The following is a 26557-nucleotide window of genomic DNA, read 5'->3' as shown; positions in this document are numbered from 1 at the left end:
TCGGAGACAATCGACTCGGGGAGAAAGAAGAAAATCACGGGGTTTAGGGTTTTGAGGGATCGCACAATTTTAAAATGCGCTGGGTTTAAGTCAGTCGACTGATTCTATGAGATCAGTCGACTGAATCGAGATCAGTCGACTAGATTAGAAATCTAGTCGAGTCCATTTGGCACTGTGTTGATGTTTAACCCGTTCAGTCGACTGGATTTCCAATCCAGTCGAGTCCATTTGGTTCTGTGTTGATGTTTATGTTAGGATGTATACTGAAAAGACTTGCTTTTTTGTATATAAATATTTATGAAATAAAGTATCATGTTTTGGTCAAATGATTGCAATAGTATATTTTGCAATAAAGTCCTCTTAATTTACATTGTAGATAACTTGGTGTCTGTGAGACACAGAAGACCATGATTATCGGTCCCTTGTGAATTATAAACTAAGACTCACAACCAAGATGGCTTTGGACAAACCATCGGGAATGGTTGTAGTGTAATTCGGTGACTGTCTGTCTTGACTGTAGAATTACATACTCCGGAAAAACAAATCTTGATCGAACCCATATTTGCCCAATGGATACAATCCGCTCATGGTAAGACTTCATATGGGTTCGATGTACTCTTATCTTCAACGAATGGCCCAGCATTCAACGCAGGCCGAAGCATATGGTTACCGGGCTGGTTGAATGCAGTTAATGAGAATAGTAATTCACTCTTCTTAACAATAGGTCCTGGGGACTTCTTGGTTCATCATGCTATTGCTCTAGGTTTGCATACAACTACATTGATTTTAGTAAAAGGTGCTTTAGATGCACGTGGTTCCAAGTTAATGCCAGATAAAAAGGATTTTGGTTATAGTTTTCCTTGTGACGGGCCAGGGCGCGGCGGTACTTGTGATATTTCTGCTTGGGACGCATTTTATTTGGCAGTTTTCTGGATGTTAAATACCATTGGATGGGTTACTTTTTATTGGCATTGGAAACACATCACATTATGGCAGGGTAACGTTTCACAATTTAATGAATCTTCTACCTATTTGATGGGGTGGTTAAGAGATTATCTATGGTTAAACTCTTCACAACTTATCAATGGATATAACCCTTTTGGTATGAATAGTTTATCCGTATGGGCTTGGATGTTCTTATTTGGACATCTTGTTTGGGCTACTGGATTTATGTTCTTAATTTCTTGGCGTGGATATTGGCAGGAATTGATTGAAACTTTAGCATGGGCTCATGAACGCACACCTTTGGCTAATTTGATTCGATGGAGAGATAAGCCAGTGGCTCTTTCCATTGTGCAAGCAAGATTGGTCGGATTAGCCCACTTTTCCGTAGGTTATATATTTACTTATGCAGCTTTCTTGATTGCCTCTACATCAGGAAAATTTGGTTAATTTAGTTATTTATTGTTTTTTTATGTACTGTATCAGCAACAATCTCATTTGTTTCGATGGATAGGGAGGATGAGGATCCACCTTCTTATATTTTTACATCTAGGATCCGAACTCTATCATAAATAATAATAGGAACTGAACATTATATTATGGCAAGAAAAAGTTTGATTCAGAGGGAGAAGAAAAGGCAGAAATTGGAACAGAAATATCATTTGATTCGTCGATCCTCAAAAAAAAAAATAAGCAAAATTTCATCATTGAGTGAAAAATGGGAAATTCATGTAAAATTGCAATCCCCACCACGTAATAGCGCACCTACACGTCTCCATCGGCGTTGTTTTTTGACTGGAAGACCTAGAGCTAACCATCGAGACTTTGGGATATCCGGACACATACTTCGGGAAATGTTTCATACATGTTTATTACCGGGCGCAATAAGATCAAGTTGGTAAGGAGAAAAATATCCTTTCCTGTTTGTATAAATTTCTATGATTTATGATTGTGGAATACACCTCTTTACCATTCTGTACAAATGGAGTATGCTATTTGTACAGAATGGTAAAGAGGTGTATTCCATCTTTCTTTGTCCATAAGTTCCCGGTTCTTCAGCGCGGAGTAGAGCAGTTTGGTAGCTCGCAAGGCTCATAACCTTGAGGTCACGGGTTCAAATCCTGTCTCCGCAACATAAAAAAATTGAGGTATAACTAATTAATAACTATTTTTTTTTTTGGGGGGGGGGGCAGAAGCCAAAAAAAGGTAAAGTATAGAACTACTACTATAGTAGTAGTTCTATAGTAGTTAGTATTACTAGTTCGAATTTGCGATCTTATCTCTTATCTTATCATAATACATTACTTCACCATGGGCGGATAGCGGGAATCGAACCCGCATCTTCTCCTTGGCAAAGAGAAATTTTACCATTCGACCATATCCGCATTTTTTTTTTCTTTTTGATATGCATGCATATGTCCACACATATATGACATGTAACATATATCATATATGCGTTTGGATCATATGTACAGGCCAAATATTCAGATACAAGAATAAAATATAATTTTTTTGGAACTCAGATTGAATCTTAATGGGCCTCACAATCCGAATTTCTTAGAACTTAGAAATCGAAGGATTTCCATTTTTGGATCGGGGAAATAAAAAATAAGTTTCAGTTTAAGATATGAGAGAATTAAGAATAGCTACCAGAAAGACTAATCCAATCCATAATGATGTACCAGAAAATACAATATTTTTATTACTTGACCAATTGTCAGAAGAAGCAAATACAACGGGTACACTAATCAGTAAAACTGATGAAGTCGCAATTAATGCAAAAACAGCTAATTGGAAAGCAATAGTCATGTTTGTAATCCTCCAAGTTACCAACAAATAAACTATACCATTTAATCCCTCGCTTAGTCAAAATATATATAAATAATACATCATGTAGGGATTTGACCATGAATCAATTGATTCTTTAGAACTTAGAACTTATTACCACTTTATTTTATTCGGACATGGAGTCGAGGGGAGTTTAATATTTACTTCACAAGTAGAAATACTAATGATGCATATCATGCATATATATATATATATATTTACAATATACAAATAGATACATCGAAATATAGATTTGTATCTGGGATGTTTCTACGGATAGTTAGTGTATCATATAGTCATATTCCATTTGTAGGAATAAAATCGAAATGAACTCCGGGAGAGATGGCTGAGTGGTTGATAGCTCCGGTCTTGAAAACCGGTATAGTTTGAACAAAAAACTATCGGGGGTTCGAATCCCTCTCTCTCCTTTTGCTTGCTGAAAAATTTTGTTCTTTATTCATTTGGCCCTGCCCTTTTTTTTTCATAAAAGGGAAAGGGAATGGCTCGGCTATTCCACCTAGCCGAGCCAGAATATAAAAAAAATAGAATAGATAGAAAAATACAAATAAGAAAATATCAACGAAGAGGGGTCATGGAAAGAACAGGTTCCAAATCACGATCAATTCCTTTTTCAAAGCCTGCTGCAGCTGCACGGGCCCTTCCTGCATGCCACAAATGCCCCACAAAAAAGAAGAATCCTAGAACAAAATGGGAAGTTGCCAACCAACTTCTAGGAGAGACATAATTGACTGCATTGATCTCCGTAGCTACGCCACCCACGGAGTTTAAAGAACCTAAAGGAGCATGAGTCATATATTCCGCCGAACGTCGTTCTTGCCAAGGTTGTATGTCTTTTTTCAACCTACTCAGGTCCAAACCATTCGGACCCCTTAGAGGTTCTAACCAAGGAGCACGAAGATCCCAAAAACGCATAGTTTCTCCTCCAAAAATAATCTCTCCGGTGGGGGAACGCATTAGATATTTACCTAAACCCGTAGGTCCTTGGGCGGATCCTACGTTAGCTCCAAGACGTTGGTCTCTAACTAGAAAGGTAAATGCTTGAGCTTGAGAAGCCTCGGGCCCAGTAGGCCCGTAAAACTCACTAGGATAAGCGGTATTATTAAACCAGACGAAACAACAAGCGGTGAAACCAAAGATAGATAAAGCACCTAAACTATAAGACAAGTAAGCCTCTCCAGACCATACAAATGCACGGCGAGCCCATGCAAAGGGTTTGGTTAAGATATGCCAAATTCCACCAAGTATACAAATGGCACCTAACCATACATGTCCCCCAATTATATCTTCTAAATCGTCTACACTAACAATCCATCCTTCTCCCCCAAAAGGAGATTTCAGTAAATAACCAAATATGACACTTGGACTAAGGGTCAAGTTCGTAATTTTTCTTACATCTCCCCCCCCAGGTGCCCAGGTATCATATATGCCCCCAAAATAAAGAGCCTTGAGTACTAGAAGAAAAGCACCTAGACCTAACAAAATTAAGTGAATACCCAAAATGGTAGTCATTTTATTTCGATCTTTCCATACATAACCGAAGAATGGAAAAGATTCTTCAAGAGTCTCGGGCCCAAGAAGCGCATGATAAATACCACCAAAGCCTAAGACTGCAGAGGAAATTAAGTGAAGTACTCCAGATACAAAGTATGGAAAGGTGTCTATAACCTCCCCCCCCGGACCTACCCCCCAACCTAGAGTAGCTAGGTGTGGAAGTAAAATCAATCCTTGTTCATACATGGGTTTCTCTGGTACGAAATGAGAAACTTCAAATAGGTTCATTGCTCCGGCCCAAAATACGATTAATCCGGCATGGGCTACGTGAGCTCCAAGTAGTTTACCGGACAAATTAATAAGTCTAGCATTCCCGGCCCACCAAGCGAAACCTGTGGTTTCTTGGTCACGACCAGCTAAAGTTAAAGTTCCATTAAAGAGCGTTTCCACGTGGTAGAACCTCCTCAGGGAATATAAGGTTTTCATGAGGCTGATCCTGAGCCGCCATCCAAGCACGAATACCTTCGTTTAAGAGAATATTTTTGGTGTAGAAAGTTTCAAATTCGGGATCTTCCGCTGCACGTATTTCTTGGGAAACGAAATCATAGGCACGTAGATTCAGAGCCAGACCAACTACCCCAATAGCACTCATCCATAAACCAGTTACGGGTACAAATAGCATAAAGAAATGTAACCAACGTTTATTAGAAAAAGCAACCCCGAAGATTTGGGACCAAAAACGATTAGCAGTAACCATTGAATAAGTCTCTTCGGCTTGAGTTGGGTTAAAAGCACGAAATGTATTTGCACCAGTCATTGTCTAGTCTAACCGACTAGATCTTTCTCACTCACTTCCACACATCCAAACATCAAGTCCTGTTTGGATCAACCCTTGGTCAAACTGACCAGACCTAGATGTATTGTCAAACATCGAAACTCTAGGCAAGATCTTAGTGCATCTTGCACCAACAAGGACTTCTCCTGCCTAGCCTCCAACTAGGACTTCTCTTGCCTAGTCTTAATTAGGACTTCTTGCTAGTCTTCTGGTCAAACTGACCTGATTATACTTCACTCATATCTAAACATCAAATCCTATTTTGATCAACCCTTGATCAAACTAACCAGACCTAGATATATTATCAAATATCGGAATCCTGAAGGCAGGCTGGTGCTCCTTGCACCAACATCAACTTCTACTATGCTCTAGAATGCTGACACTATGACCAACTACTACGCCGACACCCATGCTGATCTACAAATCCCTTATGTCGGTATAAGATGCTTTTGTTATTCTTATCTTTCGTGCTTTCAATTATATAAGGAACAGTATAATGTTACCTTTTTTTATCTTTGTATAGATGAGACTCTTTCTTGTTACGAGTCTATTAGTGAATTGTCGAACGAAGCGGTCAAGGATTGTGGATCTTGAAGTAGTAATCTGAGGTTGTGAACCAAGTAAAAATAAACTTATTTTTTGTGTGCTTTTGAGTTCCACGGCTTAACTCTGAAATTAAAAGGAGTTTTCAAAAATAAGTTTCGTCAATTTCAACTTTATGGTTAGGAGGGAGGCTTGTGGTTGGGAGCAACTACCCCTTGAAGACTATTGGAGACATAACACTACATTTTTACTGGAGAAGAAACTACACCGGAGCTACATTTATTAGGTTTTCTCCAATTGCTTTTTCCGCGTACAATAAATTGAAAAGTTCACTTGATATGAAACTTCACCGGAACGACGATTTTAATCTATGCTTCATACCCCATTTCTGACAAGAAGTTGCGCCATTAACTAAAAAATATTTGGCATCAGTCGGCGTTTATCATCTTCTCTCCGTTCGACTTTTTCGTGTAGTAGAAGATCACCGTTTACTGGAAAATAAGTTACACCGTTTGTCGGTCGTTACCTTTGGTTTGGACGAAGGTCACTTTCTTCTAAAAGACTCGAACACAGTTCGGAGTGGTCTTTGCTTCAGATGCATGTGAGATTGTCATGTCAACAGGAGCAAGTGTAAAATGAAAAATGAACCCACGTGAGACTACACGATTTGGATAAATCACATAACCAACTACGTAATTTGAACAATGTTGAATTCTCGGCCTAGATTCACCCACCCAGGCTCCATGTACCTTTGCTCTACATGTTAAAGAAGCAAGTTCACAAATGTATGCTAGACCTTGATCCCCCGACTTGCCTAAACTCAACCTTTAAGGCTGCTTAAATTTGTATGATTTCGTCAGCCCTGCGTTCAAGATCTTGAAAACTTGGAAGACTAAGAGGAGATTCGATATATCTGCAAGGAGAAATTGTAGAAGTATTATTTATATATTATACATATATTTTCGATTCTTATTTATAATATTCTAAAGGCTCTTATATAGAGAACTTGAACTTCGAAATAGTAGAAATCAAATTTCTAAAACAACTTGAGTCTTTTGTCTGCTTCTGCCTCACATTTCCAAAAACAAAAAACCGTCCTCTGCAGAATTTATAAGACGGAACTAACAATGTACTTAAATATACAAATTCTTAATTTAGACTATTAAGCTATTTCAGAAATATTACAACGTCAATGCTGAGCCTCCACCCATGTACAATCTCTCTAGGAAAATAAGTTGTAAAGGGTGCCACTCCAACGATAAGCGAATCCAAGATTTAGACTGAGGAAATTCTCTTATCGAAGTATAAGAATGTCGGATTAGTATGTCACAGAGAATGTGCAAAAAGAATTTCTGGAAAACGAACAGAATCTGTCAAACACCACTGATTAATTTAGTTGTCTCCAAAAGGTTATAAATCATCTTAACTTTGTGTTTTCTCCACTTTGTTCTTGATCTTCTGCTCTATGATTGCTTTCTCAGTGTCTAGATTGAACATTCTGTTAAGCGCATGCATATTTTCTAGGGTCTCATCCAAAGTTTGGCTGCCATTGCCATCACAACGCAGGTGCAGCAGGGGACCATGAAGCAGCTTGTCCACAATACCTGCGCTAAGATCCTCAATGGCTCTTTTCATTCTCTTTGTCAAAACATCACAACTAATCTTTTGTAAACATCTCTCAACCTCTGAAGCACGAATTCTATCAGCATACGACCTTAGTTTCTTGATGGTTGGGACAGTCTCCAAAGAGTCCCTCCATGCTTCAAAGCGTTTCAATTCTTGAGAGATTATTGACTGGGCTTCCATTGCCTTCCTCAATCGATCTTCTTTGTTGGCTTCTATAACCTCCTTAAGGTCATCAACATTATAGAGTTGAACATGCTCAAGATTTGCAACACAAGATCCTACATTTCTAGGAACAGCAATGTCCACAAAGAGTCTCCTTCCACCAACTACCTCATCCACAGGAGGAAGAGCTTCAATATGTTCTTTCAAGAAAAGCGGTGTTGCAGATGCAGTACTTGTGAAGACAACGTCTGCTTCAGCAACGGCAGTGAACACTTCAGAGAAAGATCTGTAAATGATTTCAACATCTTTGATTTCCTCATGGATAGCATTTACTCTCTCCTCTGATCTGTTCACAACCACAATACGTTTGGTCCCTTTTGCAGCTAGATGTTTGATTACAAGTTTCCCCATCTTACCAGCCCCAATCACCAGCATTCTTGAAGACGTAAAATTTGACTTCGGAATCTTCATAAGAGCCAATTCAACAGCAGCTGAACTCACAGAAACTGCTCCAGATGATATGTTGGTTTCACTGCGAACTCGTTTTCCAGCTGTGATTGCATCTTTAAACATCCTGTCAATATTCTTTCCCAATACTCCGTTGCCTTGCCCAACTCTTACAACTTGTTTAACTTGAGCAAGAATCTGTCCTTCTCCCAATACAAGAGAGTCAAGCCCTGCTGCTACTTCAAATAGATGCCTTGTTGCATCAGTATCACGGAGTATAAAAAGATGCTGTCGAAGTTCTGCCACTGGAATCCCACTTGTCTGCAGACATTGTAAAAGAAAATTAATAGTGATTAATATGAAAAAGTTGGATGGAATCACAATGCAGACAAATGTGAGTCCTAGTTAAAAATGACAAATTCAAATGGCTACCTTTGCCATCCAATCGATGACCTCTCTAATTCCACGGTTCCAAGATAAGGCAACCACATATACTTCCATTCGGTTGCAGGTACTGAGGACTGCAGCTTCTTCTATATGATTCAAACTGCATAATTCTCCTATAGCATGAGGCCATTGGGCCTCTGGAACAGCGAGTTTTTCACGCATCTCAAGAGGTGCTGTATGAACACTAAGGCCTATAACAGCTATGCTGCTCCTTTCCTTCATGTAACCTGCAAATTGAATCAAAAGTTAATGAATAATGAGGAATAAACCACTTAATCACTGTTTCAAACTGTTCAATTTGTAAAATAGCATCATTTGGAATTTAACAGCAAATTCGTACAAAGGAAATCCCCACACAGAATGAGTAGATGGTGTTGCAACTCAAGGATAATATCTATACTGCGATAATTTGGATGCTTGATTAGTAATTACTATGGTGATGTTAGTCATCGGAAATAAACACATTGCTATTTGACAAGAGTTGTAATCCACGGGTACAAGAGTTTGGAAGCTTCTGAAGATGCACCATCAATAGCTAAATTAAAACAATTCTGTTTCAGATACAAGTGACTAATCTGGCAAGACTAACCTACTTAAACCTTATGGAAATATTGAGTTGCGCAGTTATGACAAATAGTGGTGCTTGCATTTTTGGAAAGGAGGGAAGGCCAAAATTAAGAAAGGAAAACAAAGAAATGAAAATAAACAACTATGAGAATCCTTTATTTTAACTTCAAAGTAGATCAATACCAACTGCAAATAGGAATCACAAAAATTTTGCAGCCTAGTGCAATCAAAACTTGATCATTCAAAACATTACAATCTGAAGTCTCAAATATTCAATAAAGTAGGAACTCCTAAATAGGAATCACAAAAATTCCGGAGCCTATTGCAATCAAAACTCGTTCATTCAAAATATTACAATCTGAAGTCTCAAAATATTCAATAAACTAGGAACTCCCGAATAAATTACCTTTTTGCCTGAAAAAAAAAAGTATTTGTTGATCTCACAAATCCAAACAGACTAGACTCCATCCCAAAAATTGATAGCCGATATCGTTTTAGCACATCCGACAAGATAATGTTCAACCGCGACGAAATGGGAAAAGAATTTTTTTTTGTGACAAAAGTAGTAAGGAAAACGCTAGCTTCGACAGATATCTCTTCATCCGAAGAATTAATCCACAGATTTCTAACAGGAAAAAATATAATAGAAACGACAAAGCAAAAGGAGTTGCTAAAATGAGGCGTACGATCGGCGGAGATCTTGAACTGCTCGAGCGCCGAGGTACTGGCTGCTGCGGATGGCTTCTCCTCGAGATCCACCGGAGCTTCGGAACGGGAGCTCATCCGAAGAGCCACCTCCCGCCCAGGGACTCTCGGCCAACGCGACAAAAGCCGCCAGAACTACTTGGAGCGGAGAATAACATTGTGGAAGAGCTGCTACGGAGGAAAAGTGTTGTCGCAACGCCACTGGAAGCCGCCATCCAAAACAAATCTCAGCAAGAGTAGGAACTAAACCCTAATCCTGAATCAAAAACCAGAAGCTCCAACGGATTTGCAGAGCGAGAACGAAAATTTGAACCAGAGATTGTGATCGGAATAGAAAGAGAGATGCAAGGGCGAATCGTCTTGTTCTCTCTTCCGCTCTTGCTCTCTTTAGGGTAATGTGCGTGTGGATTCGGTCGTCGTAGGCAGCGCAACGACCAGCACGAAGAAGAGCACGAAGAACGAAGCAAAATAGATGCAAATAAATAATAATAATAATAATTTTAAAAACAATTTTCTAATTATAAAAATAAGGAAGGTGTCGTGGGTGGAGAACGTCGACCCGTTAATAGAAGGAATTAACGTGCTCCTCCCCATGAATGAGTCCAATAAATCACGGTAAAGCATTGGGCAGCAACTCAAATAAATAACGTGCTCCTCCCGCGTTCTGATTGGGTAACTTTTCTGCGCGTTCTGTCCACACTCCATCGGCTGCTTATTACGTATCGTATTTTTTTCTAAAAAAAGGAAAATATATTTGAAAAATTAAATAATAGGAAGAAGATATTGGCGCCGTTCGTTACGGAATTAGGCACATGCCGTAATCAAACGTGGAACTTGTTTTTCCAAACTTTTCTGTTAGAATTGTATTGTGATATTTTTCGTAATTGGATCAATTTGTAGGATGTTGTATTTGGTTGAATCGCGTTGGTTTGACTAGTAGGTCAGTATGAATGCTCTGTCCGCGTTGACCAATAGGTGCAATTGGACGGTCAAATGTGGCTTCTCGCTAACATAAACCTTTTCGATTATGTTGCATTTTGATCGCTTTTTTTTTTCTCTTTAAAAAACAGCTTTAATTTTTGTAATTTTTTTTTATCCGAAGTAAACATAAATTTACCTCAAGCAAAAGCTTTGAAAAGATCTTGTGGCTAGAATTTATCGTTAAGGTGGAGGTATGAGAAGGATGATGATATTACATGGCTGGCTAGGTGAGCGAAGCTCGATGAATCCCTGGACAAAATTAAAGATGGACAACTTACACACACTAGAGGAAATGTTAGAGGGTGTTGGAAGTGATTCGGCGACTGACAAAGTCTCTCTGATACTTGAGTTATATTTTTAATGTAAAAGAGAGTAGATAAAGTGTAAGGATTCATTCTACCTTTTGCATATGTCGATACTTGGCTTTTATAAGTGAGGATGAGGCAACATTTTCTATAGAGAACAATAATTTTCATGGAAACATTACTATCATTTTTGAGAGAAATGGATTTTTTGGTTATTTCAATCTTTCATCATTCCAACCGCTGTAGTCCATATTGAATTTATTGTATCGAAAAGTGAGTCGTTATCTCATGGATATTGTGAGTCTTATTTATCTACTAAGATTGTAGGCCTCTATAGAAAAAGTTTGCAAAAAGAACTAAGAGAAGTTCAATATAGAGGACTGGGTCCGTGAGGGCGACCAAACGTGTCAACTTCTGATAGGAGTCAGAGTACTTTGTTGACTCTTAAGAGATTGTAGCTTACTGTCTTTTAGGGAGGAACCAATTTAAAATGTCTACCATGCGGAAGAGATTTGCTCATCTAAGAACCATTTTTGGGAGAAAACGATCATCTAAGTTTAGTTGTTGACTCACTCGAAAACCAAGTGGATATGATTTGTTGACTAAACATAGGATGTATATTCAGGAGTATCCTAAGACCCCCCCCCCCCCCCCCCCCCCCCCCCCTAGTCCAACAGAGGAACTAAAGTAAGCGAGACTCAAATAGTCAACAATTGATTATAGAGTTAATGTAATGGGTGTTTCCTTTCCTTGAGAAATTTTTAGGGATTCGAGTGTTTTAATTTCAAGTCCACTACAAATTTGCACCATGCCATTTGGGGCTTTCGAGGCATCGATTGTCATTTGGACTTTCGATGTGCCAATTGAGTTACTAATGGAGGCATCATAGCTATCTGATTACGTGAGAGTCAATGGTTTAGATTAAAAACTCTCTTTTTATATAAGAGTTCAGTGCAATCGATTGAGACCTTCTTTCATTCTCTAGCTTTTCCTATTTTGTCATTTAGGCTTTTTGATGTGCCAATTGAGTTACTAATGGGGGCACCATAGCTATCTGATTATGTGAGAGTCAATGGTTTGGAATAAAAACTCTCTTTTTATATAAGAGTTGAGTGCAATCGGTTGAGACCTTCTTCTTTCATTCTCTAGCTTTTCCTATTTTGTAAGTCCTCTGTTCTCCATGTAGTATATATTCTAGGATAACATGTGTTTTTTCAGACCTAACTGTCAATACGTAAAGATAGAAAGCTTAATGCTTTGGGAGGCATACCACCATATTACCAAGGAATTTAGGATCATCATCCCCGCCTTATCTTCCTCCCTTTATTGCATCCCTTTTTTCCATAGCCAACTAGAGGTCTTAGTTTTCCTATTTCCACCTTCCAAGAGCTCTCCACTTACCTAAGCATTTCCGTAAGACCATAACCCAACTAACACACCCAACTCTTTTCGTCTTCTAGCAAAGATAGTGGTTGTCTTTTGTCACCTTAACCTCCCACTGATACCTCCTATTTTTCATTATTTGTTTTATCTAAAAAAAGGTGAGTCAATTTTCTTTATTATTGTCTGTTCGAGTATCTAACTTCTCAAAAGCATTGAAAAGAATTTTATTTTTTATTCATCCTTCCGTTCCTTTTCTTTTCCCAACTCCTTGGCAATAGAGTTTCTCCCTATTCCCGACTTGGTATGTATAAGGAGAGTAAGGTATTCGACTGAGTTTACAATGCCCTCCGAGGTTGAGATTTTGATGTTAACCAACTGATCAAGGAGGACATGTTATTCTACTTTGAGTTGGGTCTTGCGAAGATTGAGCTCGTACAACCCATAGGTAGTAGTTGGCTGGTGTTCTTCTCTTTAATCTATTTTTTTATGATTAAGTTTTAACTTGTTGTTGTAGGATTGTGAATGATGCTAAGGAGGGGGGAATAAAGAAAGCTTTCTAAAGGTGGAAAAATCTTTACAAATCAAATTTGTACAACAATAATAAAGCTTCAAAAACTCTCATACAATAAGAATATAGAATTGTAAAGTCAATGTGTAATAATTAACCAACAAATATAGTATGAGTGTTACAATATATAAGTTTAAATATACTAGATTGCTAGAAAAATATGAAGAGTATGCTGCCTTCTAGAGAGTTTCCAATGGTGTACTAGAAGAGGGCTTGAAAAGTGGTGGATGATTTTGGTCGAGCAACCTTGAGTTCCCTTTTACAATTGCAAATTGATATGCTTTAGTAAATTGATTATCACCCAATAGTCAATAGGTTTGGCTAATTACTGCTTGCATTTGGGCAGCAAGGATCTTGAAGATAATACACAATCGTGTAACATGAGATCAGCCAATAGTCTGTGACATGTGGGCATGATGTGACTTAGGAACCAACATTAGCTGTTATATTTGAGAGATGTTCTAAGGTAATCGTCTTACGGTTATATTATTTATTAGATAAATAGTAATTCACTATTTGAGTGCGCATTTTCTATGTATTTGATTGGATCTTAAACTCAATTACTGAATGTCCACAATACGATTCATAGCATGAGAGAATTTGTGATTGGATCACAACTAGTGAGTATCTCTACATGTGCAATTATGAATGTATTGAAATTATTCCTAGTCGAGGAATTGATGAGCACATACGCTATCATTCTGTTGAGACCAATACGTTTTAAACTCCTTGGTTTACTAAGCAGCCGATCTCACTAGTTGGAGACATTGGATGTTGAGAGTTAAACGTGGATGCTAGTTAAATGTAACTAGTTCATTGGAGTGACATACCTTGAGACTTAATATAGTTTTTATACATATGTCAATGAAGATCTCAGTGCAGCTTAAGTGCGAGTTTCCTTGGACTTGCGGTATTCAAGTCACCTTGGTCATGGAGGCTTATACTTTGACATCTTAAGCAAACATCTCCGAGGAGATATGGACCTAGGATGATTGGGTATAAGTCAAAGTGTCCAAAGGTATTTGAATAGCCCATAGAGAATTCACCGCTCCTTGAAAATGAGATGTATACCCTATGACCCCTTGTTAGGATTGTTACTGAAAGTCTTTGGCCAAAGCATTACATGTCAAGAAGTATAACACTCTTTGACACATGTAAGTAACTTGAATCCACAAGACAAGAAAGCAAGTTTAGGCTAGGTGTGACGTAGTCAGCCTAGTGGAGACTGACATATATAGATCATGTCCTCAACCAAGTAGGGTATAAGACTGTGAAAGGAACAAGACACATTTCATTAAAGCAGCTGAAGGATTTAGAAATGTTCTAGAATCAATGATTGATTTTTTGATCAATTGAGGATCATGATGTACTACTAGGTATCACTCATGATCATTCCATAATTAATAGTTAATTACGTATGACCAACATAGCTGGTAACCTATTGGATCACACACACTACAAGTTCTCCGAAGGGCTTAAAATTAATTTAAAAATTAAATTCTCAAATCGAAAGAAATAAAGTCTAGTTGGACCAAATAAAGGCAAAGAGATGAGAAACTTCGTCTTGTGAAGACGAAGTTTGATTTGGTTCAAATCGGAGGTGTTTATGATTCAATTTTGAATCAAATTGAACCAACTTAGTTTGGTTCATGATGGAAGATGTTTTGGCAAAATGAAAGAGATAACGAGCTTCATCTTATGAAAACAAAGTGAACAAAATTAGTTTGGGTCAAATCAGATGTCGTTTGGTTATTGAACCAAGTAATTTAGTTTTGAACTTAGTTTGCTACAATAAACCCTAAAATAACCTAGTCTAGTTCAACCCATTTTCTTTTTCTTCCAGTTCAGCTCGCACATGTTGTCCGGTTCTTCTCCGCCTAATGTCGCAAGAACAAAAATTGTGCCCACGATTTTCTCCATCCCGCAGTCGCCGACGTGGAAATCGCGCAAGACGCGATTTAAGCCGAGCGACCGCCGCGAGGAAGGCTACGATGAAGAAACCCTAGCCGTCGCTGCCAGTTCTCTACTTCTCGAGTGGTTGCCGCTTTCATGTGGGAGATCAGTAGAATCGAGCGCCACCTTCCTTGTTTCTTCTCCCACGTCGTTTGCCATCTATCGAGAGAAGAGCCATCGCTGGCCCAAGCATCTCCTCCGTGTGAACACCGCTGGCCAAGGCCACTCCCGAGTGCTCTGTTTCTCCCAATCGTGGGCTGACGGTGGGCGGACGGTGGTGCTTGGCTACGGTGGCTGGCAGTGGTGGCTGATGATGGTGGCTAGCTGGTGGCTGGCTATAATGGCTGTGAAGATCACCATTTTTCTCCTCTTTTCGTTGTTTTCTACTGCCACACGAAATTAGAGTTCCAATGCCGAATTATTTGCCAGAGTGGACCCGCTGTCGGAATTGCTGCCGGAGCAAAGCTGCTGCCGCGTCAATGTCAAAGTTTGCTATCCAGTCGTCAGAACTCTCGAGAAGGGTTGCTGCCGACCACCAATGAAGTGTTCATCGAGGATAGTTATTGCAGGAGAAGAACGCTGTTGATAGCTCTTGTGAAGAGCTATCCAATCGATATTAATCAACCTCGATCGTCTGACGATCGTCTGCCAATTTTGCAGAAGTTTGTGAAACTTTTGGAGATCATTCCATTTTCGTTAGAAAGGTTCCGACTATTTGTCCCAATTTGATGGTCAAAGGTTGACCACCGAAAACTTCACTGAAAACTACATCGAAAATATAATTGTCGATGATAGTTAGAAACCCCTGAAAAATTATCGTGATAAACATTGTTGTGTGTTTTTTGAAATTAGATTTTTCTCTCGATTCGATCATTGTCGATCGCCGGCTAGTACCAAAGATGGTGATGCGACTTGTGACTTGGGAAGTCATCTAGACGAGAACTTGACGTGGATCACCAATAGAAGCAAAACTTCAACAAGGGCCACTCGATTGATGCCAATCCCAATCTTGCTAAGCATCATACGCCATGTACCCGTAGAATATTTATTATTTTATAAAATTTTAAATTTTCAACTATGTTTTGTACCTATTATTTTCGTATTTGCATGTGTGTATTATGATAATTAGTTTTAATTATTATTCTATTTCCTCTGCGTACGTTTGTAAAATGTGTGCACATGCATATTGCACTGGGATTATCCCAACAGTGGTATCAGAGCCTAATAGTGTAAGGTATACATGTAAAATAGTTTTACGTGTAGTAATTAGTCATAAATCTAATTAATAAAATTTTATGATTTAATTTAGAATTTTTTAATTGGTTAGGAGATTTCGAATTAGAAAAATTATTTCCTATTAATTAGATTTTCTTAATTAAAAATTTTATTTTCTAAAATAAAATATTATAATTTAATTTAGAATTTTTAATTATAGAATTTTCTAATTTATTAAAAATTTTAAATTAAAAAAATTATTTTCTAATTAATTATATTTTCTTAATTAAAGAATTTTATTTTCTAAAATAAAATATGTAATTAGATATGAAAAATTATTTCCTAATCTAATTAAAGAATTTTTATTTGTAAAATTAAATTTTTAATCATATTTTATTAAATAAGATTTACGATAACTATGGTTGGAAGTAATTATAATTAGTTGCATTAATTATGTCATGTCATGTCATTTGCCATGATTAGTTGCATTAATTATGACATACCATTTATTGTCATGTCATGTAGATAATTCCGTTATTTGCATGAAAAGAGGATGAGACCTGAAAATCCCTTATAAATTTATTAAAGTTAATACCTTCATTAATATGGTTAGAACTAGAGTTTAAGTTTTTGTTTGGGTTGTTGGACTCTCTCCAAGCCCGACTTAAAATTAAATATATTCGAACCATCGAGATATAATCTCACGATTAGCGGGCTGGCTTTAACTTGAAATATTAATTTATTAGACACTCTCCAAGGTCAATGTGGATAGAAATGAAGTTGAGTGTTATGCATATGATGTATACATGTTAATATGTTAATAACCCGATATTTATGTGAACATTCAAGTAGTTGATAGCATAATGTGATAGTTATATATACGTGATACATAATCGGTATATGATACCTACTACTGTAGCTAAGAATGACTTGTTGGACTCTCTCTAAGGTTATTCTTATCTATAGTGAATATCAACTCATTTGGAGAGCACCTACTATCTCCCGAATTCAAAGTAAGGGATCTTGAATTCTCAAAATAAATGAGATCCATAAATATATGTAAATTGTATACAAATACATTGCATCTCTTATATATACTTGATTATATTTCTAGATTTAAATTGATTACACATGTTATTTTATTATTTACGCATAATTTAGGACACCAACAATTTAACTAACCCTAACCTTTAGGATTGGTATAGAAATTTGAGAATCATTCTCAAATCTAAAATTGTAAATTTTATCTAGAGTCCGTAAAAGGACAGTAGACATATGATGCCTCATTTGTTTAATGTATTTTCGTAATTGAATATCATACTATTTCCTTAGACACTCAGGTATTTGATACTGAGGTGCGACCCTTATATATGTGATGACATATAGGGCCTAAGGAACAGTAAAAGACTCATCTTAGAGTTGAAAAATTATTAATATATTTTCATTTTAATAAAGAATATCTTTTCTATTTCTTGTTTAAATAGAAAATGGTTCATTTGACTTTTAGACTTATGGTATTTTAGTTACCTTGGTCATGGAGGCTTATACTTTGACATCTTAAGCAAACATCTTCGAGGAGATGTGGACCTGAGATAATTGGGTATAAGTCGAAGTGCCCGAAGGTGTTTGAATAGTCCATAGAGGATTCACCGCTCCTTGAAAAAAAAGATGTATACCCTATGGTCGCTTGTCAGGATTATTACTGAAAGTCTTTAGACAAAGTATCACATGCCAAGAGTATGACACTCTTGGACACATGTACAAGTAACTTAAATCCACAGGACAAGAAAGAAAGCTTAGGTTAGGTGTGACATAGTCAACCTAGTGGGGACTGACACATATAGACGATGTCCTGAATTAAGCGAGTATAAGATGGTGAAAAGAGTGAGACACGTTTTATTATAGCTGCTGAAAGGTTTAAAAATAGATTTTGGAATCAATCATTGATTTTTCGATCAATTGGAGATCATGATGTACTACTAGGTGTCACTCATGATCGTTCCGCAATTAATAGTTAATTATGGATGACCAACATAACCAGAAACCTATTGGGTCATATGCACTACAAGTTCTCCGAAGGACTTAAAACGAGTTTGAGAATTAGATTCTCAGATCGAGAGAAATAATATCTAATTGGACCAGACAACGGTGAAATAATAGATTTCGTCTTATGAAGATAAAATGAACCAAATTGGTATGATTTCGATGGAGAGATTATAAAAGATCAGAAGTGATGATGGGCTTTGTCTTATGAAGATGAAATAAACAAAATTAGTTTGGTTCAAATCGAAAGTGGTTTGGTTTTTGAACCAAATGATTCAATTTTGAACCAAATTGAACTAACTTAGTTTGGTTCATGATGGAAGATATTTTGACAAAATCAAAAGCAATGAGGGGCTTCATTTTGTGAAGACGAAATGAACAAAACTAGTTTGGGTCAAATCAGGAGATCGTTTGATTATTGAACCAATCGATTTAGTTTTGAACCAAATTGAACCTGGTTCGTTATAGTAAACCTTAAAAACCAGTTCAAATCAATTTGGTTTTTTCCCTTCCGGTCCGGTCTATTTCTTTTTCCCTCTGGTTCGCTGCTCGCATGCCGACTGCACACCCAAATCGCATGATCTCCTCAGGCCTGATTCCGCCGACGAGAAGCTCATGGCGGTCAGGTATAAGGATGCCAGGCATTGGCTGAGAAGAGCCCAAACGAGTAAACCTTAATCGTAATTTCTTCCTCCTCGATTGCGGTGCTGCCCCTGTTCTTCTTCGTCCGTGAGAAGGAGCCAAAAACCTAGCGCTGCCTTTGCTCGGCCACGTGGGAGAGGAGGAGAAGGAGAGAACCCTAGCGCTGCTAGCCACCTCCTTGTTCCTAATTGCGATCTTAGTCCGTCGATTGTCTAGTTTTTGCGTGGGGAAGAAAAGAAATTGCGACACTACCTCCAATTAGCACTGTCCTGAATGCAACCTTAAGCCTTCTCCTGCGTGCCACTGCTTCTCCTGCCACTGACCCCTTTTCACCTGAGCCCGATGACGACACCCGAGAGCCGCCCCTGCTCGTGCTGTCCACCGAGAAGCATAGCTCTTCCCTGGCAGAGAGCAGAGACCCGCCAACGTTGGACTCTGCCGACGTTGGACACCACCGCTGCTTTCTCCTCTTCTTTTGGCTGTTTGCTACCACCGTGTCGGATTAGAGTTTCGCCATCGGATTAAGGTTGCCAAAGTGGAGCCGCTGCCGAAATTGCTGCAGGAGCGGAGCTGCTGCCGCATCAATGTTGGAGTTGCTGTCGAGATGTATTAGGGGTTTACCATCAGATTTTGTTGTCCAGTTGTTAGAAATTATTTACAACCATTGGATAGGTTGTCCAGCCATTGCCGAATCAACCCAGGTCATTTGGCGACCATCTATCATGTAACACCCGCAATTTTCCTTCAATAATTCTTTGATATTAATGAATGATAGCTTAGAGGAAAATTTAGTAGAAATACTAAATGATCTTAATATTAAATAGATCCTACCCTTAATGGACCATTATGTAGGATTTATCCTAATGGGCTCTATGGGTTTAATGTTTTTCATAATGGGCTTCTCTCTTATGTGGGCTAGCCAATGACAAAAAGAAATGAAAATGGGCCTTAAGGAATAGATAACTTTAATGGGCTTATCTCATGTGGGCTTTGCCTAAAATAAAAAGAAAAAGAATGGAGGTGCCAAGGATTGAACCTTGGACCTCAAGGAAGTGGCAAGCCTAGGAGAAGCATGAGGTAACCACAAGGTCTAGCAAGTTTTTGTTATGAAAATGATAGGGGACATGCTACTTAAGGTTAAAGGTACATGAAGGGGCACATGAACAAGTGAAGAGACACCTTGTTGCCTTTACTTCATGATTTATGGGAATTTAAGGGAGGAGTTGCAAAGTTAAATTGTAACTCCCTTCCCCACTCTTCTTTTTAAACCTCTCCTCTACCGAAATTTCACTTCTCTTCCTTCATTTCCTCACCGAAACCTCCCTTCTCCTCTCTCTTTTCTTCCTTTGGCCGAGAGCTCTTGGAGGCTTCTCTTCATCAACAAAGCTCACAAGGCAAGGGATCTAGGAAGGCTTGGAGGCTCTAGGGAAACAAGGAGAAGAACCAAGGAGATTTCAAGGCTTCATCTTCTTTGTTTAGGGTATAAAATTCTCTAAAGACCTAGGTAAGTCTCCCCTCACCTTGCAACATAATTGCTTAAAGATGTGCTCATGGGATTTATGTTTTAGCTTTATGTTATTGGAAAAACCTATGATAAAATCCATGTTTTGCTTGCTTAAAGTTTCGGCCATGCTTGGTTTTAGGGTTTTTAAGACATGTTTTTGAATAAGCTATGTTTCCATATGATCTATGATGATGTATAAGAATAAATTTGGTTTTTCATGTGGTTAAAACTTAGGATTACATGATGCTTAGGTTTCGGCTAGATAAGGAAGATAGGGCTTTTAAGTTATGTTTTCATCCAACCATGTGTTGCAAGTATTACTTGTTTATCCCCTATGATAGTTCAAGGTTTCATGTGGTTTAAAAACCTAGGTTTCATGCTATAATAGGGTTCGGCCATACAAGAAACTTAGGGCTTCAAGTTATGCTTTAACATGGGAATGGTTGCATGAGTTATGTGATGTTTTATCATGTTTTAGGGTTCATATGATTAGATCTAATTCATGTTTTCATGTGAGGAAGTTTCGGCCAAGTCATGAATAAGGGAGTTAGGTTATGTTTCAAACTTAACTATGGTTGCAATTGCTATGTGATGAATTCTTACCATGGTTTAGGGTTTCATGTGGTTAGATCTAAAGTTAACCAAGGGTTTCATGGGGAATAGGGTTTCGGCCAACAATGAAAACAAGGCTTAGGTGATGTTTTTGAACTTAAGAAATGGCTTAAAATATTAGATGAACTTTAACATGACATAGGGTGTCATGAGGTTAAGCCCAACCTAGGGTTTCCAAGTTCTTAAGTTTCGGCCAAGCCTAGTTAGGAGCTCAAGTGGTGTTTTAAATCTAGTTAATGGTTTTAAATATCACTTGATGTTCTCTTATGATGATATAATGGATTAGGGTTTTATGATTTAGGTTGAGAATCTAAAGGGACCCTAAGATGATTCGGCCAACCCTAGGAAATTAGGGTTTGGTTGGGTCTAGGGTTTCATGTATGTTCAACCATGAATAGCTACGATTAAACTTGTTAAAGTTTCAAGTAGTAAGAATTTGCAAGACCCTAAGGAAAGGAAACCTATAAGTTTCGGCTAACCTTAAGGAAAGGTTAGGGTTTGGTCGAATTAGGGTTTCAATGATGTTATCCATAATGTTATGTTATATCTCATGCCAAAGGTTATGTAATGAGATCATGTTATGTTGTATCATGCTGAAAATGATGCTTGAATGTTCACCATGTTATATGGATGATGAAATGTTAAGGAACATTCATGATGAAAAGGAAAAGAAAGCATGTACATTATTTTACTTTAATGCATGGCTTGTACCGGATCCTGAAAGGGATCCAAGGGATGGGCACCTTAATAACGCCCCTAGGTCGAAGTACATTTGAAGACCTAGTAACCGAGTAAGTTGAGATTAGCTACCTTCGTACTGACTTGGAATGAATGCGCGCAAAGAATGAATGGGTACAAGCCGGGGACCCCAAATAATGATGATGATGATTATGTTGATCTATTATGATATTATGTTTTTAAAAGGCATTTTCATCATTTTGTATGCATATGATTTAAATGTTAAGGTGAAAGAATGTTTATGTGCTTTATGCAATGATAATGTGCTTCCATGCTTATGTGTTTATTATGTGATATAAATGTTATGCTTGATGTGACGATTGGTTTTTGGTGAGTAGGAAAGGAGCTTACTAAGCCTTGTGCTTATAGTTTTCTTTCTTATGTTGCAGAGCCAAATAGAAGTCACTAAGCAATGGGAGGCAGCAGGAAAGGGCTGATAATGATGTGTGTGGTGGTGACTTGGCAGAGTTCCTGGCAATATGAATTTTATACTTGCATGCTGAATGTCTGGATTGCTTTTATGTTGAATGTTTGGTTTTAAAAAAAAAATGATATGCTAAGATGTTTCTAATTAGAACTTAATATCTAGACAATACATGCATAATAAGTTTTTATTTATCACATATGAAATCACTGCCATGTTATAGGTTTTATGTTTCCGCTGCGAAGTTTTGTGGTTTTTCGTATGTGATTAATTGTATGAATGAATGAAAGCAAACTGTAGCGTCCGTCTAGGCCCACGTAAGGGCGGGCGTTACAAGATATTGCAAATTGCTTTAGATTGTATGAAAAATGTAATATGATCCACAAAGATAGACCTACCGGGAATATCAAAATTACTTACAAGATGTTTGCAATCTACCAACCAATTAAGGATCAAAATCACTATATATATTTTATGAGATTGCGGAATAACTACTATACTAGAATTTTTTTAAATTACCAACAAATCTAAGGCGTTTCTACTGATGTAAATGATCACTTCAAATCTCAAATTGAAATGAAGAGTGACTTTTAGGTGGTGAATAGGATGTACTCTAAGGTTCTGCGTGTGGTCGAAGGCAAGGATGTTGAGGAGGCTCCAAAGTTGATGTCATAATAAATGGTGGAGGGAGGGCCTACAAGTTAGAGGAGGTTACCAAAGGCATTAGGAGGAAAATTAGGCAAGCACCCACAACCTAAAGGCATGTTAAGCACAACATTAAGGCCCCCTAAAAGGTCACACCTCTTCCATTCAGCTTGCAAGTCAAAGAAAAAAAGATATAAGGACAAGGGTGGATTTACTATAGGATTAGGGGGTCACAGCTCCCCCCACCCCCTCGAAGGTGGAGGATGAGTTTTGGTTGTTGGTCACGGACCAACCGACCACGTTGGCATAGTTTGGAGATGCATCAACTTGACCTCTTGATAATTAGCATTTTGACATATTATTTTGTGCTTATACTTAACATTTTAATTCTCTCATATAATTAATTATTGATTTATATTGTGTTTTAAGAATTGAGATCTATTTAAAATTTTAATATATATTTTTTTATATTTTTGGAATTTTATCTAAGAATGTGCATCTTGGAAGTAATATAGGGCGTTGATCGAGATCGAGCCATCCAATGATTGAGAGAACATCCAAGCAAAAGAAGATCTCATCCAAGGGAAGAAGAGCCCAATTTATCCAAGGAAGAGCCTAATCCATTCAAGAGGAAAGCCCAATTGCAATTTTTGAATCCAATTCTTCTTCAACCTAAATCGGATTTAGTAAGGCATCATCTCATTAATCAACACTCAACCCGGATTCGAATCCACATCTCTAAACCTGATCCACCTTGAGAAGAAGAAAGTGCGAATCGGCACAAGTAAGTCTACGATCCCGTGCCGCCTTCTTCATCCTCTCGCCAACCTTCGCCACTGATTCCTTCTCCACCGAGCCTCTCCATGCCATCGCCACCATCGGGCGGGAGTCAAGGGGTTTCCCTTATTCAATCCGGCTGTCCATCTCTCGTCAAAGTGAGGGGATTCCATACCTAATCTCTTCTCATCCTCATGGGGGCCCGATGCCATCTTCCTCCACCACAACTACCACCGAAAGTCAAGAGGTTTCTCTTCTTCTAGCCAACAATCATCCGGCCACAGCAGTTCCAGATCCGATCGTCGGCCATCCTCCATTAAGGAAAGGTAAAGGGGATTTTCTTCCTATTCTCTTCATCTCCTATCAGCAGCCCTCCATCAGATCCACAACATCTGCAACTTCCTCATCCTCCACCGCAAGCCACCACCATTAGAGAAAGGGGTTCCCTTCTCAACGGGTCTTCCTTCATCTGATCTCATCACTGGCAACCCTTCAACCGATTCCATCCACAACCTGCCACAACATCATCTCATCCGAAGCTTCCATCCAGCCACCATCGAGCTTGGGTTTATTTGGTTGATGAGTTAATATGAACATTCATTTGGTTAATGTGTTGATTTGATAATTTGGTTAATTGTCGTGTGGATTATTTCATGTGTGTGTTGAATGTTTGTAATCAAATTGATTTCTCACGTTTTAAATTGCATGCATTAGGTTTGAACAATTGATTCTCGTTAGGTACTCGATGAAATGTTTCTTCCACTTGATATGTTTTTATTTTGCAATTTTGTTAGTTTAAATATTTGCAATATTTTGTTAGTTGAGTTGTAGGTTAGTTGTGATGGTTAATTAGATGATCTTGTTGCGATGTAGCTTAGTTTTAATTCATCATCATGATTAGATTAGGAATACTTTACATTATGCTTTCGTAGATTAGATTAGATTAAATTAATCTTTACTGTCATCAATTTTAGGATTTCAAATCCAAACCTCATTTTCAAATAAAGTTGATCCTAAGATTTATTATGCATTGGCTACATTCATTGGGAAACAACCCGAGTCATCTCTATACTGTATTAGTACAGAGAGGGTTCTATATTAATGTGAATTGAATGTAATTGTATCACGACAATGTTATCTATCAATTTTGGCATTGTTATCGGGGATTGTAGTGATGTTTGATAATCTAGGATTATTTTTCTATTATTTCACAATTTTTGTAAAAAAAATTATGAAGTGTTTTAATGTTCATATATCCATGTATTTTATCTTGTGAGTTGCCTATGTTGATCTTGTTTGTTAGTGTTTCAAAGTAAGAGCAGGAACTTTCTTTAGTGTGCGAACATGGATGCCTATTTTCAACAGTTTAGAAGCAGAATCGAGAGTTAGTTGGATGAGATCACTTTTATGCTCAAACAATATGTCAGGAACCAATCTCAACAGTTCAATTCAACTATGCAACAAGTGGAAGCAACGAACACATGTGAGCCTCAGTTCTATCAACCTAAACATTAGTATTACTAACTAGAGCCTCAGTACTATTAGCCTAAACCTCAGTGTTACCAGCCGATTGAACAACAAGATATGTATGACTTAGTGTATAATACTTAGAATTCTAGTTGGGTGGATCATTCACATTTCAAGTATGAGGATGCACAATATCAGCCTACTGAGTCATATCCAACATATCAGAGCCCACATGGATTTCAAGATGAGTCAGTGATTACTTGGCCATAGTTAGTCCAACAGATCAAGCAAACTTCCTGGGGGACATTCTAGGATTTCAGTGTAGAAACTCATGCTCACAGTCAAACAAAATCATCAATGTAGGAACTAAAGGAGCAAATGGATTTGTTCCTACTGCAAATTGAAGCATTACTATAGAATTTGCAAATACAGTTAGATCAACTTACATTATCTATCAGCCGATGACAAGTACAAGAGTATTGCCAGTTCCTCTCAGAGAATCTTTCTAATGGTATCGACATGCTTAAGGAGATGGATTGTAGAGTTAGTGATATCATTGTCTCTAATTCTATTGCTATATGGGACTCCTCTATTTCATTATGTTGTAATGATGAAGTTGTTGATGTTGCAGATTCTGATGATATTGTGGATGCATGTAAAAGTTTTGATGAAGCTGGTAATGTTGCAAATGTTATTATTGATGATGTTGCATGTAAATTTATGGGTGAGACTATTGATCATGTCAATATGGATGTTGCATATTTTGATGACGATGTTGATGCATGCGAAATTCTAGATAAACCTATCATTATTGTAGAGGTTATTGATGGTGATGTTTCTTATAAAATTTTTGATGAATTTGTTGATACGTCAGATATTGAGGATGATTATATTTGTGTATTGCCAGCTAACTCATACTTGTGGTGTTATTGTAAATGAATGTAAAGAGACTATGGATGTTGCATGTGATGATGGAGTTATAGGTGGTGCAAATACTAATAATATTGTTAATGCATCTGCTCCTGCTTGAGATATTGTTGTAGATCTGATTGATGATGGTAGATATGGAAGAGTAGGGACTTGTGTAATGGAGATAATGCTCCTAAGAATCACTTCTTTGAATGGTGTGGTCGTCAAAGCCTCTTTTTGATCACTCCAATCTTTGCATTGCTTCAGGTATCTCCTATTGTTTCATGGTTAGTATGTATATTACCCTCGGGGTATAGTTGCGTTGGTTATACGATGGAGCAAAGCTGCTGAAGTGGACAAGAGTCGAATTTTGGCGAAGCCGAGGCAATGTCCTCCTTCATCGTAGCTAGTTGCAGTTTTTCGATTTAGCTCTTCACAGATGGTCGTGAGACCGATCATGTAGGGTCGTTAGGGTGGTAGATTTCATCTTTTGTTGAAATGGTTAGTATGTATACTCATCTATTAGAAAATTTCATAGAGGTACCTATAGTTGATTTTGTTGGATGTGATTCATGTACTGATAGATGTTCAGTTAATCTTGATATTGTTTAAGCTCTTTCTTACCTCGCATACATATGGGAGGTGTGTTCTTTCCTTGGCCTTGCAGGTTTCTACATGCTCTTGGACTGGATACTCCTACTGAACCGCCTCCAATCATCAAGAATTAAAGAGAAGATAGTAGAGGAAGCAATGCTCAGCTTAGCTCGGAACATTCCAC

The 26557-nt window shown here is 37.9% G+C and overlaps 3 non-coding genes and 1 pseudogene across 3 annotated transcripts; 2 read left to right on the top strand and 2 right to left on the bottom strand.

The window, feature by feature from the left end:
• The first annotated feature begins 2001 nt into the window (after positions 1-2001).
• TRNAM-CAU (transfer RNA methionine (anticodon CAU)) lies at positions 2002-2075 on the top strand. Its single transcript has one exon. It is a non-coding gene; the product is annotated as a tRNA-Met (tRNA).
• Positions 2076-2256: 181 nt separating this feature from the next.
• TRNAG-GCC (transfer RNA glycine (anticodon GCC)) lies at positions 2257-2327 on the bottom strand. Its single transcript has one exon. It is a non-coding gene; the product is annotated as a tRNA-Gly (tRNA).
• Positions 2328-3105: 778 nt separating this feature from the next.
• On the top strand, positions 3106-3197 carry TRNAS-UGA (transfer RNA serine (anticodon UGA)). The gene has a single exon. It is a non-coding gene; the product is annotated as a tRNA-Ser (tRNA).
• Positions 3198-6710: 3513 nt separating this feature from the next.
• Positions 6711-10042, bottom strand: LOC141814799 (glutamyl-tRNA reductase 2-like; annotated as a pseudogene).
• Between the last annotated feature and the right edge of the window lie 16515 nt (positions 10043-26557).

This window comes from Curcuma longa, chromosome 21 (genome assembly GCF_044706935.1).
Source record: "Curcuma longa cultivar G26 ecotype Majalengka, Jawa Barat chromosome 21, ITB_CL_G26_1.1, whole genome shotgun sequence".
Taxonomy (NCBI): Eukaryota; Viridiplantae; Streptophyta; class Magnoliopsida; order Zingiberales; family Zingiberaceae; genus Curcuma; species Curcuma longa.
Note: the sequence above shows the minus strand (reverse complement) of the source record. Positions and strands in the feature narration are given on the sequence as shown.